At 50.1% G+C, this 12,357-nt stretch overlaps 1 protein-coding gene across 1 annotated transcript in view; it reads left to right on the forward strand.

Annotated features, from left to right (window-relative positions):
- Window positions 1-12,357, forward strand: part of ZNF469 (zinc finger protein 469) — a 186,003-nt gene that overhangs the window by 127,273 nt on the left and 46,373 nt on the right. The window contains exon 3 of the mRNA XM_064671016.1: window positions 8,250-8,298. The gene's annotated coding sequence lies outside the window, so the exon portion shown is untranslated. The remainder of the gene's footprint in view (window positions 1-8,249; window positions 8,299-12,357) is intronic.

The following is a 12,357-nucleotide window of genomic DNA, read 5'->3' on the forward strand; positions in this document are numbered from 1 at the left end:
TTTTTATTAGAGTTAAAGGGAAGCTTTAAAGCAGACGTTGCTCCACATCCCGAGCCCAGTCCCCACGTCCCCGCCGGGCCGGCACAGCCAAGCAGCAAAATCTTCACGTCAGCGGAGCAGCTCCAGCTGTGGAGAGCCCATGTCATCCAGCAACCAGATCCCAGGCCCGTGCTAAAGCCGGTGGGGATTTGGGAGCACTGGACCTGCCTCTCCAAAGGCACCTCCCCCCAGTCCAGCCGAAGGCACCGAGGCAGATCTGACCTTAGGGTTCCCCCTTTGCTCTTGGGGGGACATCATCCATCTGGTCCTGGGACTGTCCTGGGTTAGTGTCAGCTGCTCCAAATATCCAGTGACTTGGAAGGAGCAGCAGGAATATGCTCCTGTTTAATCTGGTACCCCAACCCTGTGCCCAGGCAGGGTGACACCAGCCCCATCCAGGTTCAGGGGGAGGTTTGGTGGCTGCTGTTGGTCCACAGAGGTGTTATGGATCCATCTTTCAACAATCTAGCACTTTTTTCCATGTGAATGTTTGCAGGGCAAAAGGAGGAGCCCACATCTGGCCCCCTGGAAGCACCTTGTACATGGGAACTGCAGATGTTTAACAGGGAGAAATATCTGAGATGCTTTGAGAGAAGGAGCCAGAAATTCATGGAATGGGAGGTGCCCAGCAGGGCAGGGGAGCTTCCATGGGGCAAAACTCCATCCCAGAGCCCCTCTTCCCCCTGGACCAACCCTCTTATGTTTTTCATAATCTTCTTTTGCTATTCAAAAGCTGCTGAAGCTCAAGGATGGACTTCCACAGAGCCTCCCAAAGCCATGCCAGTGAGGGAACCTGCCTGGATGGCCACAGATGCCACAAAGCTGCGGCACAACCACAGACCATTCACCTAAATCCATTTATCCAGAGCTGACCCATGAATCCAGGGCATCAGTACTTGGTTGGGTCCCAGCACTGCATCCCTGCTCCCTCCTGCAGCCTTCTGGGATACTCGTGCCTCAGTTTCCTCATCCACAAAGCAGATATTCTGGGTACACTCCTAGCCTGGCTGGCACATCCCTGGCCCTGCTGCTCCATCCAGGGCTGACAGTGACCTACTTACCCACAGCAGAACTTTCTGCTCCACTTATTTGACCCGGCACCTTTCTGTTTGCTCAGAGCCGGGAGCGTTTCCTCTCGGGAAGCCGGGCACACGCTCAGGTATGTTTGCTCGAGAGACAGCCTGCTGCTCTGTGCATCCCTGGAGGAACCCAGACCCCTTTTCCCTGCAAAATTCCCCCTGAAAAGCTGCCACGTTTTGCTTTGCCCCCTTCTCCCCATCCCTCTTGAGCTGCACCGTCATCATCTCGGGGACAGGCAGCGCCGGGTAGTAGAAAGGTGACATTGTTCCATCCTGGAAGGCCGTCAGCATCCCAACATCCCGGCTCTGTAGCTGCCTCAGTCATGCATGTTTGCATATGTTAAAAATATTTAGTCCAGTGCTAAAAAAAATATTATGCCCGAGATTTGGGGCCAGCTAAATATAATGCCACCTATGTGTCCGTGGCGCAGCGTTCCGGAGGCACAGAGCAGGTACTATTTGCCTCCGGAGCAACCTTGGGATGCTGGGAGTGATCCTGACACTGATGTCTGCCAGGAATGCTTTTCTCCCCCTTGAAGAGGGGTTTGGGGCAAGGAAGGCTCTTTGTTGCTGTGTTGCAGTGTGGTGTGATTCCCTGTGCCCGGGCAGGGATGTGCAGGGCAGGAGGGAAAAATGGTCAGGAAAAGATGTTGATTGAGTGGACTGGGATAAGTCCTGCATTCCCAGCCGGTGGACTGGGTGCGGTGTGGGGACAAGCCAAGGGATGGCCCTGCTCCTCAAATCCACCACAAGTCCATCACATGGACACAGGTCACAGAGGAGAAAACTGAGACCTGCCCAACTCGTTTCATGCATGAGAGCAGGTTTTGGCTCTTTCCAGCCTCATCCAGGCTCTGCCCATGGCCTGTAGGTACCCAGCACTTCTGGGAATGGGGAGAAGCTTCCAGATAAGTCTCATATAAATAATTCCAAGCCATCTGAGAGTGTGGGAGGGAAAGCATTTCCCCGTAGTAATCTCCCCCGATGAGGGGCAGGAGAAAAGAGTTTGTTCTGGCTGCAGGAGGAAGACAACAGGGAGCAAGGCCATGGGATTTTTGTGCAACAGCATTAAGGAATCATTTCCTCTGCTTTTTCCCCTTATATATTTATTTTTCAAGTGGGAAAAGGAGCTGGAGGAGGGTAGGGAGGTGAAATAATCCCAGGTAGAGAGTGTGAAGGCATCATTATACCCCGTCCTTTTTCTTTTTTGGCTGTTTTTTTTCACCTCTGCAAGTGGGGAAATGGCATTTTTGGGAGCAGGCTGAGGACACTGTGGCCATTCATGGCTCGGCTGGGGGTGTGTGGGGCGCGTGGCTGGGTGGGAGAGGAGAATAATTCCTTCACAATATAGAGCAGGGCAAAATAGGCTGGTTGTCTGAGTGTGGATGTAGCATAATGTATAGACGTGTGAGCATCAATACTTCTATTTATTAGCACAGCCTTTTGCTGAGCAGGGCTGTGAATAAACTCTACAGCTTGGAGAAAAATGTAAATGTTAGTGATCCCTTGGAGACAGAATTACAGGAAAAAATAAGGACAGCTTTCAGTGTTGGGAACTCGGCCCCCAACTGCTGATGCAGGGATTATTTTCCCTCTGTGGGGTGTCCCCCCCCTCTGGCAGCTCTTCCATCATCCTCCATTCCCACTCATTAAAGGCAAGTCGTGTCTCCACGTCCCACGGAACGTGTTCCCTGCTCACTCTGGTGTGCAGAGCTCGTGAATTCCTCAAGCCTCTGTGCCACGGGCTCCTCTGGACCACAGTGAAAGGTTTCATTCATCCCTCCTCTGCTGCCTTCTAGAGTTACCACACCCTGGGCCTCTGCTCCGCAGCTCCTCTGTTTTCCTTTCATTAACAGGATTCCCAGATTGAAGGCTGGGAAGGGCTGGGAAGGGATGCTCCAGCTCTATTGGCATAAGGGTTGTGCAAATACCTGCCCCTGCACAGCCAGAAGGCCAAAGTCTTTGGAATTCTGGGTTTGTTTTCCAAAGTGCTGCTAGAAAAGCATCTCAAAGTGCTGCCCCAACCCCTCGTGCCTCAGTTTCCCTGAGCAGATCCCCTTCCCACCCACCACAGCCATGAATCTGCAATGCTGGCAGGGAAGGCTCTGCCCAACCTGGAAACTTTTGGAAGATGCTTTGAGATCTTCTGGGGCTTGTTTGGCTGTGTCCAAGCCATGGCAGTGCTCTGAAGGTGGTGACTGCAGCGTGGTGTGCATGTGTCCTAAGTACCACAGACAATGCCATGTGGGGTTGATTGTCCCTCCTCTGTGCCCATGGGAGCTTGGGATGAGCAGGAATGTTATAGCAGCTGGTTGAAGGCCAAGTTTGATGGGACTTGGAGCAACCTGGTGTAGTGGAAAGTGTCCCTGGCAATGGCAGGGGGTGGAATGAGTGGGTTCCCTTCCAATCCAAACTGTGATTCCAGGATAAAAGGGAGATGCAGAGGAAAACCCTATTGGAGAAGTGGAAAAGGTAGGAACAGGTCTGAGGTAGAAAGTGGTTTTGTTGGTGTCAGCTTTTCTTTTGCTGTTCAGCCAGCCTAGACCAGAGCAAGATTAGAGGAGAGCAAGAAAATTAATTTCTAGGAAATCTGTATTGGGATGCAGAGGGTCACAGATGGGTTATGAGGAGGGAATTTGCTTTGGGAAGGAAGAACAAGGCACCACAGAGCAACCGTGGCTTTTGCTGCCCTCTCTGCCACCCTGCAGATGAGATCAGCCTCCAGCCCTACCCCAGCTCTCTCACCATCTGCTGCTTTTGTGTATGAGCTGGTGAAGCAAATTAACTTTCCGTGAGTTTTTCAGTGGGAAAGGGATGGGATTTTTAACACAAATTTTTAGCAGAGGATTTGCTTTATGACCGCTCGTTGCCCACAGCCATGTTGGACCTGTTTGGGTTTTGGCCCTTTGCAATCATTCTGGGAGTGGTGACTTTAAGTTTCCCTGATTTAGTTGCCATTCTTGGAGGGGTCACAAGTAGCTCAGAGTGCTGGGTGATCCGTGGTGTTTGATGGAAGCCCTTTGAGATCAGCCAGGCTCTTTGGGTGTATCATCCCTGTGTCTCACAGGGCTGTGACTCCTTCCCTCCCTCTGATCCCGTGGTTGTTCTCTCCCCATGGAATGGGATGCACTGGGGGCTTGGGTGGGGACTCCAGGTGATGAGCACCCAGGTAGGAAAGGAGATTGGGGGCGTGCCACCCCTTTGCTTGTGGTGGTGACCCCTTCTGCTATCCAGGACCCTGTGGATGTTCCACTTGGCTTGGCTTATCCCTGCAAACCCAGGCGTGGTGGCAATGGTGTTGGCTCCGTCTGTCCCATAGTTGTTTTGTCCCCACAAATACGCTTTTAACAACTTCTGTGGGTTTGAAATCTGCCTTGCAGACCCCGTGGGACTTGAAATCAAAACCATCCCTGGCTACTCAACCTCCCTTGGACTTTGAGCAGATCCTGAACTTTGCTCCCACCTGGCTGGAATGCCCAGCCTGGAGCCACCGTTCCCCTCAGCCAGGTCTGCAGGGGGTTTTGTGCTGCCACTCCCGATGTTCCTGGCATAGGGACAATCTCCCATGCCTTGGTCTCTGATTTCCAGTCTGTGGTCACTTGGACTGTGGTTTTGAGGAGCCTGAAAGAAAGAAAAAGAAAATAGGAAAGATGAGTGGTGCTGCCTGCAAAATTCCTGGCCATGAATGGATGGGGCTTGGAGCAACCTGGTCCACTGGAAGGTGTCCTTGCACATGGCAGGGAGTTGGAACAAGCGAGGTTTTAAGGTCTCTTCCAACCCAAATCATTCTGGGATTCTATAAATCAGCTCCCGACTTGTCTCTGAGACTGGATCCTCAGCACTTTCCTTGGAACCATCTCACACAAGTGGTAGGGAATGCCCTGATGGAGAAGAGGAGCTACAAAGCCAAATCATGATCCAGCTCATTGCAGCAGATCATGGCTGCAAATTCCAAATTCATGGTCCTGCAAATTCCCTGTCCTGCCACAGCAGATGCTGAAAGCCTTTGGTTAAAAGAGATCAATTCGGGGGGAAATCTTCTATATGAACCAGCACTACAGTGTATTAATAATGTAAAATAATATGTATTTATAATCTGGTCCCATTAAAAATAATTCATCAACTGTACTTGGGAAACATCTTTTTAATGTATAAGATGAAAATGGTTCTGAGCCCACCTGATTTCTAGCAAATTTGCATGTGAGTTAGATTATCATGGAAGAAATTCAGTGTGAGGAAGAACAGGGCACTTGGATTCTGATGTTTAATGCATCAAAAACTGATGGGGTCGTCACCACTTGGGGGAAAAAATCACTATTCCTTGGTAAAAAGGGAATTCTGAGGCCTCCGAATGATGGTCTGGGGTGTTTTTTTAATGCAGTATTTTAAGCAATGTTTGTTAGTGAGGTGATTCTTGCAGAAAGATGCACCTGGCTTTGATTTATGTTACATGGGAAACGTCTTGGCCGAGGCAAAAGGAACAGAACTGGGGAGGGGGGACCGAAGCAAAGGGTTGCTTTTCTTGTGCATAATGAGATGTTTGCTCTGTGACAATTATATAAGTGGTTTCATGTTAGTGGGATCAAAACAAATCCATGAATACAGCGTGTATTTTAAATTTCATTGTTTTGCCCTCAGAATGAGACTTCTAAAAACGGCCCTGCCTGGGAGCCACAGCCAAGTCGCTGTTAGACCCAGCTCAGCCTGGGGCAGCTCCCCTGGCATCTCAAAGTTCCTCTGGACTTACCTCGTTAGCTAAAATGAGCTTTTTTCCCTCTTTCATCCCTCCTTCTGGATGTCCATGTTCTATTCCAGGGATATTTTTCCAATGGATGCTAAAGGCTGGCGCACTGGTACCCTTCTCCCTGGAATGTGATGGATGCATGGAAGGGATTGGCTGTTCAGTGCTTTGGGGTGTTTTCCTCAGGGAAAAAAATAAGGCAAAGAGCCACACCTTGGAAAAGCAAAAGCTAAACCAATGCCAAAGCCTTGGCAGCACTGGGAGGGTGATGGGGGATAGAACCAGCATCATCCTGGAGTGGATGCCCCATGGAGAGCTAGACTCAGGGTTGCTGGGATAAACTGGAGGACAGTTGGGCAAAAACCCAGCCTTTCCAGCCCCTTAGTTCTGGTTTTTATCAAAATAGGCCTTTGCTGAAATTGCACAGGCCTTTGGAGAGCTTTTGATCCCAATAGTGGGTCTTATTTTATATAAATACAAATACAGATATAGATACACACATCATGTTTTATATATACCACATACATACACACATATATACACCATATATTATATATTCCATATTTTAATATGCATACCATATTTTAATATATACACACACATCATATATTATATATACCGTATTTTAATATATATATTTAAACACATCATATATTATATATATCATATTTTTAATATATCTATTTATATACACCCCATATTTCTGTGGGATATTGGATGTCATGAGAGCAAAACCATGGATGGGAGGTTGTCCATGTCCCAATGATGCCAAGAAATCTTTGCTTCCTTCTGGGGCTGAAAATAACCACAAAAAAAAGACAAAGTTGTTAAATGCGAGTAACTCCAAATAATTAAATCTGAGCAATTCCAAATTGTTAAACACGAGCAATTCTAGACCAAACAATGTCAAAAATTGGTGCATCTGTTATCGCGGTCCAAAATTCCCTTTTCCAAGGATTTTTGCAGCCGTTGCTGTAAATAAGCATCTGCTCTTCCAGGGGCTGCTCTGTTTGGAGCCACTTGGATGGCATCCAGTCCAGGGGTTTTATTGCAATTCCACTTGATTGCTGAGATTAGATGACAACTCACTCTTCATGCTCAGGGAGCTCCAGGAATCATCGTCGTGATGTGGAAGTTGTCAGTCGGTCTCATGCTGGGGGAAGTCGCTTTGACCTCAGAGTCAAATATTACATTAATTTATAATTATTTAATTTTTACCATGAGACATGACCTGAGCAGAGCTGGATGGAAAACCAGGCCAAATCCTCCTGCCCAGCACTTTGGCAGGGCAGGGGCTGATCCTGCCCCGCTCCAAATCAGCCCCAGCTGCTTCCAGAGCCGTGAGGTGGCTCTGAATTGACTCCGGTGGAACTGGGAGCGGGTTGCTGGTGTGCAGGATGTGTGCCTTTGATATTGTAACCTAAAACTGGCAGCTTTCCCTGCTCTGGCAGCAGTTTAGAAACATTGCCATATGAGCTGCTTTTCCAGAGAGGCCTGAAAATGCAATCCATTATCTGATATTTTGTAGCAGCTTTTTTAATTAAGGCTTTGGCCAAAGGGCTGATTAAAGAGGTGTGTGGGGTTTTTGTCCGTAGGGACTTGGCACATCCCGGCGTCTGTCACCCCGCTGAACTACAAGACTGACTTTTCCTCCTGTGGCATATTCGGAATGAAGCCTTTTTTCCCCCTTTTTATCCACTTCTTTTCCCCCTTTTTATCCTCCTCTTTTTTCCCCCGTCTTTCTATACCATTTCCCCCCCTTCTATCCCTTTTTTTTCTCCTTTTCTGTCCTTTTTCTTTCATTTCCCTTCCCCCCTTTGTATGCTCCTTCCACCCCTTCTATCACCTTTATTTCCCTTTCCATTCTTTCACCTTTCTATCCCTTTTCCCCCTTTCTATCCCTATTTTTCCATTTCCTTTCTGTTCCCTCTTCTCCTTTCCCTTTTTTCCCTTTCTGTCCCCTTTTCCCCATTTCTATCCTTTTCCCCCTTCTTTCTTTTCCTTTCCCCTCTCTATCCCTTTTTCTCTATCCTTTTCCTCCTTTCTATCCTTTTTTCCCTTTCTATCACATTTTTCCCCTTTCCATCCCTCTTTTTTCTTTTCTCCTTTATGTCCCTTTTTTTCTCCCCTTCCCTCCCCACTCCTGTCCCGTTTTCCCCCCCTCTCCCGTGCCAGAGGAGCAGATAAATCCCGATATCCTGCTCTCAGCTCCTCTCCTTCTCCCGTAACCCAACTTCTGTGCGCTACTGGCTGGTGCGGCGCGAGGGGCGTGAGCAGCTCCGTGCCTGTGGTCAGTGATGAAGACTTTCTTCTCTTTTTATACCCACAGTACGGAGCAACTGCACAGGGCCAGACGGCAGCTCCTAATTCCCAACTTTTTCATTTTTCAGCCCTTTTCCAGGAGAATGCAGCCTTCCCCTCCGGCTGGCTTATGATGAGGTGAGTAAACATCCTTTTGCATCGCGACTTTGCTGCCTGGTGTCACATAAATCTGTTTTTTCTTGGGGGGAAGGAGAATGTGCTGTTTGCCCCATGTCAGTGCTAGGGGTTCACTCCAGTGCTTTCCCTGGGTTTGTTCCCCTCTCTGGAGGCTCCTGCCTTTTTGCTCTGCAAACACAACTTTTCTCCCCCCTTTTCCCCCCTCTCTCTCATTCAATGACTCAACGAGGTTTGTCAGAGTTAAAAAATGATGCTGCTTTGCTTAAACTATTTGGGATATTTGTGTCATCCCAGAACTTTAAAAGAAAAATCACTGCCATTCCCTTTCCTCCTTCCCAAGGCTAAAGCTGTCCCCGGGACCCCCCCTCCGGGCCAGGGGCTGCTCCCTGTAACCCCTCGGCGCCCCGAGCTCCTCTTCGCTCCTGTCACCGGCTGCGATGGTCCCACCTCTCCTGGGAAAGTGTCGCCTCTGCCCCGGCGGAGCCACTCCCCGGGAGAGAAGGAGTTAATGCAGCCCCCCTTCCCCCCCCCACCCCGACTTCAGCTGCAAAAAATATGAAGTGAGGATGGATCTGCTCATCTGCTGAGCAGAGAAGTTGCCTTTGATGTCGGTCCTGATGTCGGTCCTTCCTTTCCTCCTTCCCCCCCCTTAACCCTTCTGCCGGTGTCTGGCTGGAATTACGGACACCCCCCCGCCCCGGGAATATCGTGTGTGCGGCAGGGCTCGCGAAGGGACATGCGGGGACATGGGAGGTGCTGGAATTTCCCTCCCTATTTGCTCCCCACCAGCACCCCACTCCCGGGATGTGCATCCCGCCGGGAGCGCTCCAGGGCTGGGGGGGGACGGAGACAGCGGAGGGGGGTCGCGAGCGAGGTGTCACATGGGGTGGCCTCAGAGGGCTGAGCCTGGTCGTGTTGCTTGTTGCTGGGGAGGGTTTTTTCCTTGGGGGGTGGGTAGGGAGATTTTAACCCCTTTTCTCCCACCGCTGGAGAAAAGCGCTACTGCCGCTTTAAGGCAGAACTGTCCCTTTAAGTGACTTTCCATTTGCTGCTTTGGAGAGCTGAGAATTTGGTTTCCCAGATTTCCTTTGAATTGTGTGCAGGAGTCAGAGGGAGTTAAAAAAAATGAAAAATAGAAAATAACCTACCGTACGCTCGGGGAACCTTCAGCAACAGCAAGGCAGGGAAAAACTGGGGGGCAAATGAGATTTAGGGGGGAAAATGAGGTTTAGGGTAAAACTGACATTTGGCGGGGGGAGGAAGAGATTTTTTGGGGGAAGAGAAAGATTTAGGAAATTAAAAAGGCGTCTGCTACCGTTTCCCTTTGCCTTCCTGATGCTGTTCCCAAATCCCTGTGTGGGGAGCAGAGAAATGGGATCGTGGGGGACTCGGGGGGGCAGGAGGATGCAGCACCCGAGGTACAGATGGGGTTAACAGCCCTCACCAGCTGGGGAGCATCATAAATTGCAGCCGTTCCTCACCAAATTAATTTGCACTTTCCTTTCCTAATGTTTGCCCTGGGAAGAGTAAAAAAAAAATAAAATAATAGAGGATAAAGAAGAGGGGGGGAAAAAAAAGCCCCTAAATAAATAAGCTGCCTGGAAGGGGCTGGGGAAGGCTCTGGTTCCTCAATTAGCTGGGACTTGCCTTCTCCTGACGAACGGAAGGCAGCAGTGTGTTTTAGCCTCTGGATTTGTGGAGCTTTCTCAAAGTGCCAAGTCTGGTTCTGCGGGACTTTGGAGGGTTAGGTGGAGGAATCCGAGTCACTCGGCTCCGTTAACTCCTTCGGAGCTGAGTGGCTTTGGGAACCCAGGGCTGGCAGAGCAAAACCGATCAGTGGCTCCATAAGGAAGGGAGGTTTTTGGCACCTGAGCTCTTGGGAGAGGCAATTCCTCCAGCTAGGATGTTGACAGGCTGGGTGTTCACCTGTGCAAGGTGCACTGATGGAGAGATGCCGTGCGGGCAGACGGACCTTGGGATGGGTTGAGCTTGTTTGTCATATTCATAAATGAGTGGCATGTGGGACTGTGATCAAAGAGGGATTTGGGGGATTGTGCAGAAGGTCAGGGTGTATCCATGGTCCTTGTGCCTGGGAGGAGAAGCTGAGGATGTGTTTTGCTTGCGCCGTCACACACATCACATCCCAGCCCCACCACCCAGTTCTGCCGTCGGCAAACATTGTATGAGCAGTCATGGCAGGAATTGCTTTGGGCATGCAGTCAGATTTGGGGATAAATGCAAAAACTGGCTGTGCACCAGCCAACAGCTTCAGAGAGAGACATCCTTAACTGGGATGGTACAGGAGAAATGCTCCCCAGCAGACCAGTTAACTGTGTGGTGACTCCAGGGTATACAGGGAAATACCTTCACCTGTATGGGGGAAAAGTCTGGGAATTTAATATTCACAACGCAGTCTGTCCCGTTCTTGGAAGAGAGGCCTTGGCCGTGCATGGATGTGGGATGTCTTGATGTGGTTCCTGCTGACCTGCTGTCCCCGGGACGGCGGCACTGCGCCGGCATGGCTGGAGCCAGCACCCCGTAAAGCCGCTTTATGGGAGCACAGGAGGGGCTCTCACCTGCCTGTGCCTGGCAGGGAAACCTTCCCGCCTCCCAGTCACTCTGAGGCTCTGTTACCCCTCCTTGGAAGTATAAAGGGGCCTTAAAAAGGAAGCAAAAGTAACTTAAATTTAATTTGCACTCACTTAGAGACCTCTTTACATGGCTAGAGGAGCACAAAGTGGCCCTAATGTAGCTGGGAATCGACCCCTGAAGGTATCTGTGCCTGACTCTGGACATTTATTTAGCAGCTCACCTCAGGCTGCAATGCAGCTTTTAATTCCTCAGTCCAGGAATGTACAGGGAGCAACAGCATCGGCTCTGATGGGGTTTGCTCTCATTTACACACACCTAAGTGATACCAGAGTTGCACTTCCAAGGAATAACTTGCAGGTAGCGTGGTCTTGCCTTGCCAACACATTTGAATCAGCCTCAATTTCTCTGTTGTCCACTTGGGGTCAAGCAAAAGGATTTCCCAGTTTAAATTCCCTCTTGGGCATTGGAAGGGCCTCTCCTCTCCCTCCTGATGAAGGGCAGATGACTGGGAAATGGAAGCTGGATGACTCACAGAGAGGATGGCCGATGGTGCTCCTTGTCACTTAACACCCACTCGTGTGGATGTGGCTTCCTGGGAAGTCTGAGCCGGCCCTGGGCTGTCTGTTATCACAAACACAGCGAGGATGGATGTGCTGTGCAGAGGAAACCACATCCCAATCATGGGAGACACCCCGAGGTTGTTTGGGGTTTGCCTGGTTCCCTAAAAATCCCAGCTGCTGGCTGGCCAGAGTCCCTGGCCAAGGGATTTAGCAGCATCCCCCGTGATGCCAGGAATCCACATGTCACCCTCCCCCCATCCTATAACAGCTGGAAGAAGCAATGTCCAGCCTCAGGTTTGGTGAACCAGAGGCAGAACTCAGGGAAAACTGCGCTGTGTGGGATGGTGGGATGGTTGGGAGGGAAGGTTTGGGTCCTGTGTGGACTGCCAGCATGAATTTTCCAGGATAGCATCATCAGGCCATGGAGCTCCCTTTGGAGCAAAGTCTATGGGATCCAGTGTCCCACAGACTTTGGAGCAAAGAGTCTGTGGATGAAGTCACTGGTGGAAGAGGATGAAACCCAAAGTTTGAAGTATCTCAGAAAAGGACAGGTCACTTTTATCTAAGAAATACATCCAGATTTACCACAATTCCAGTTCTGAAGGGAATAGTCAACCTGGAGCTTTAGGATGCAGTTAGTGACATTCCCATGGGTAGGGTTCTGCCTGGGGCTGTCCCCATGTCCTTCCCTATGGGATGCTCTCAGAGACACGACAGGCAAATCAGCCTGAGGTCTGACTCTTTCCCACCATTCCTAGGATCACTGGCACCATCCCTATCCCCCACACAGTGGGATGCAGGATGAATTTTGCTCTGCAAGGACACACATCCCCCTTCCTGCAGGGTCCTGCTCTGTAGAAACGAAACCCAGCAGGGACAGACCAGCACTGGCACTGTCGCCTGTGTT

Source organism: Pseudopipra pipra, chromosome 14 (genome assembly GCF_036250125.1).
Source record: "Pseudopipra pipra isolate bDixPip1 chromosome 14, bDixPip1.hap1, whole genome shotgun sequence".
In the NCBI taxonomy this organism is placed as follows: Eukaryota; Metazoa; Chordata; class Aves; order Passeriformes; family Pipridae; genus Pseudopipra; species Pseudopipra pipra.